The 3,678-nt window shown below is 37.4% G+C and overlaps 1 long non-coding RNA gene across 1 annotated transcript; it reads right to left on the bottom strand.

Moving 5' to 3' along the window:
* Nucleotides 1-844: 844 nt before the first annotated feature.
* On the bottom strand, nt 845-1,102 carry LOC311090686. The gene is made up of 2 exons (XR_014607935.1): nt 1,020-1,102; nt 845-908 (listed from the first exon to the last, which is right to left on the bottom strand). It is a non-coding gene; the product is annotated as an uncharacterized lncRNA (long non-coding RNA).
* Between the last annotated feature and the right edge of the window lie 2,576 nt (nt 1,103-3,678).

Below are 3,678 nucleotides of genomic sequence, written 5' to 3'. Positions count from 1 at the left end.
GCACAGCGTGGCGTTTCTGTTGCGTGAGCGTGGCGTTTTCTATGTCTTTGCACACCAGAAACGTGTCTGACGTGGCGCTGCTGCTGCTAGGTGACGATACAGCAAAGACAATGTCTGCAGTTTTGACGGCAAAATAGGCTACAGAATATTTCATTCTGTATTGACAGGTGCAATATTTGAAAATCGATAATTATTATTTTATTTTTTTAAATTACATTTATATCTGCATTTATGTCAAAACCTAGAGACTTTTAAACATCAAAATATCATTTATTAATATGTATTCATATCAAAATGACATATAAACATCTTTTCCTATTCTATTTTGACTGGAAACGCTTCCAACACACTTGCGTGTCGCGTGAAAAATAGGCGTTGGTTCATATTTCTAGCTGGCACGCTTTTTTTTCTGCACCTGAGACGTGTGTGTCACGCAGGCAGTGTGTAGCCGGCCTAACACATCAACCCAATTTTCATTTTCAACCAAAATTTGACATCTAAACGATGAAGTTCATGTCCAGTAACATTTCTAGCTGGGGTGACCTCACATTGTGGCCATAATATGAGCACACAGTGAGTGCGCTGTGAGGTTACACTTGTGTCTCAGGTGTGATCATATGGAGAGATCACTGTGAGATCAACGTGTTGACTGGGATGTTAATGGAAAAAAAAATCTGTCCAAAAAACAAACAAAAACACATTTTAATCTAAACTCGGTGTCACTATTTCTTCAGGGTGATCAGAGTTTTTTCTTTGTTTTCTGAGAAGAAGAAAATAAAACGATGAACAATCCTCTGTAAGTTTTTGCTATTTTAAATATTGCTGCAGATTTGCTCTAAACTCATCAGTATTTTATTCTAATATTGTCGGCATCTCTATTTCCTCTGGGTGCTTCGAGTCCTTCCTCCCTGCAAAATAAAAGCATTGCCTGACCTCTCGTATGTGTTTTTATCATGATTGCAGATTGTTCCAGATCAGATGAGTGTGAATCATCAGATTGTGTGCGGCTCAAAACTCACCAGCTCTTCTTGCACAGATGATCTGAAGAAGAATCACAGTAGGAGCAGCAAACACTGCGATCTCAACAATAATCACAATCACTGCAGGAAACATGAGAGGAAGAAGAGAAACTGTACATGACTGAAGTCAAGGGTATTCAACTATCAACAGTTATTCATAGATATTCATGTTATAACTTATAAGTGAGTTTCTAGCACACTTGCATTTCTAAGTTTGCAGAAACATTGAAATGTTGAATATCTATTTATTGACGGCATCTAAAACATACAACGTTTCCTGAATGAAAACATTCAGATGCACAAATATTGAGGAATCCTTCGAGGTTGATGATGTGTGACAGTGATCATGTGATCATGAACTGTGTGTAGAAGCTGCTGCTGTAGTTCGTTCACACACACCTGGACTCAGAGAGATTGGTGTGGTGTCTGGAGTCAGTGTTGTTGCTGTAGTTGATGTTACAACTATTAAAAACAAGATGGAAACAGACATATGATTACACAGTGTCAAGGCATTTCTTAATAACCTGCTGGGATGAGCAGCTTCGTATCAGTGATTGTGACGCTCAGTTCTGGTGCTGGGATGACATACTAACATGGGATGAGTTGTGTTTAATAAATCCTCACTATGATTTTATTAATTTATCATGTGAGTGGCGTGAGTTACACTAGCTGTATATTATGATTATTTTGCATCAGACAACAGACTGTACAAGACCGGTCATATGAATCAAAACTCACTGACAAATCTGACTAAAGAGCTTTTTTTGATGATAATATGTGTGATGATAAAGCAGTCTGTGAGAGCCAGTGCAAACCACTGAAGCGAGAGACTGATGATGTGTGACAGTGATCATGTGATCATGAACCTTGTGTAGAAGCTGCTGCTGTAGTTCGGCTTGATGTCTTCTCAGAGTTTGAGCTTCTGACTGGAGTCAGTGTTGTTGAAGCGACTGGAGCTGCAGAAGATGAATGTTCAGACGCATCAGGACATTAACATCATATTTTCATGTTGATCATGACATGCAGTTTGTGTTCAATCATCACAGCTTACAGTGGCAGTAGTTGAGAAGAGAGATGTTACTGTATCATTTATTCCTGGTTTATATGAGAGTGAAACACAGTGAGCTGCTTCCCATAAACCTTCAGCTTTCCTGAATCAATGACATTATTGGGTGATTCTCCAACTAGGAGCACTTTTGGCACTGTGAGTTTATGGAAAATTCACTCTCTTAAAACACTCTTAAAACAATCTTCCTAGCTTCATTCATTTGTCTTCTAACACAGTATAACAGTGGGCAGTTTTAGAATTCCATGGATTATTATTATTTTTAACAGTTTTTCTGAAGAGCGCTTTCAAAGATGTCATTTCCACCACTTTTCAATTTATGTATTTTATTACAATATAATATTGTAAAACTGTTATATAAGATTATGTATCTGTCAACAACATCAGTGGCTACCTAATCATGTAACAAAATAAATCTTAATACTTCATGAACTTAATGCATTTTTATTTAAAGTTGCTAAATGCCACAAGTTGCCACGAGTTGGGATTTTTGCCTACAGCATCTCATTTTTGCTCAGGTCTATGTTTATTATAAGTCACTCACACATATATTGTAAGTAATGAACTATTACTACTTGATTTAAAATACATTTAGATCCACATCATTGGTTATTCTTTTTTTCTTTCTTAAAAACTGTAGTGGTGGAAAGTGGTGGAAATGACGGTTTATGGTGGAAAGATTGTTTCTGTTTATTTTTACTTAAATTGCCAGTCCAAAATATTTTTAACCATGTATTTTATTATTTAACATATATGAGTTGAACAGTTTACCTAATAGTTTTAAAAATAATGATTACAAATGATATGCAAATTATATAAACCTGCTCAAAACATTCATATAAATATAGATAAATAAAAATACATTTAGAGTGTACTGGAATGGTGATATATAAAGTTCTCAGTCCAAAAGCACAAATATGTCATGAGAACATGCAAATAGCGCACAAAAACAGCATATATCAGGGGTACTCAATTAGAAACCTATAAGGTCCACTCACCAAATTTTCCTTCCGGCCAGGGTCCGGAACAGTATGGTCAAAATCCAAAAACAGAACTCCAACAAAAAAGGTGGTAAATCCCTCAAAACGTTCAAACTATGTACAAAATGTGATGTGGTCTGGCCTTAGTGTGAAAAGTGACACCTTTTTTGTGCCACCAGTTCTTTAAACTTGGGCATAAAAGCTGTGAGGGCCAAGCGGAGGCACTGATGTAAGTGTTCATTACTGAGGGTGCTCTTGTATTTGTTTTTCACCATATTCACGGTTGAAAAGGCAGACTCACAACTAGGGATGGGTCGCGATCTTCGAATAGTCGAATAGCGTGCGAAATTCGAACATAAATAGCTTTTTCGAATATCGTTATATTTTTGCACAATTCCAATGTGTTCTACATAATTGACGCTGCGCCTACCGTCACAGATCGCGCAGCAGGGTATTTTCCTGTTGGGGACACAAGGTGTTGCTAACAATGAATGAAACCCCCTACTGCGCGATCTAGGCTACGTACATAGTGTAAAAAAAACAACAGAAGAGAAGCATTGTCGTGACCGTTAACTCTGCGACCAACCATGCAACAACCAAGACGCTCCGTGTG

Source organism: Abramis brama, assembly GCF_963993115.1.
Source record: "Abramis brama genome assembly, chromosome: 1".
Taxonomy (NCBI): domain Eukaryota; kingdom Metazoa; phylum Chordata; class Actinopteri; order Cypriniformes; family Leuciscidae; genus Abramis; species Abramis brama.
This window is presented reverse-complemented; position numbering and strand designations above follow the sequence as displayed.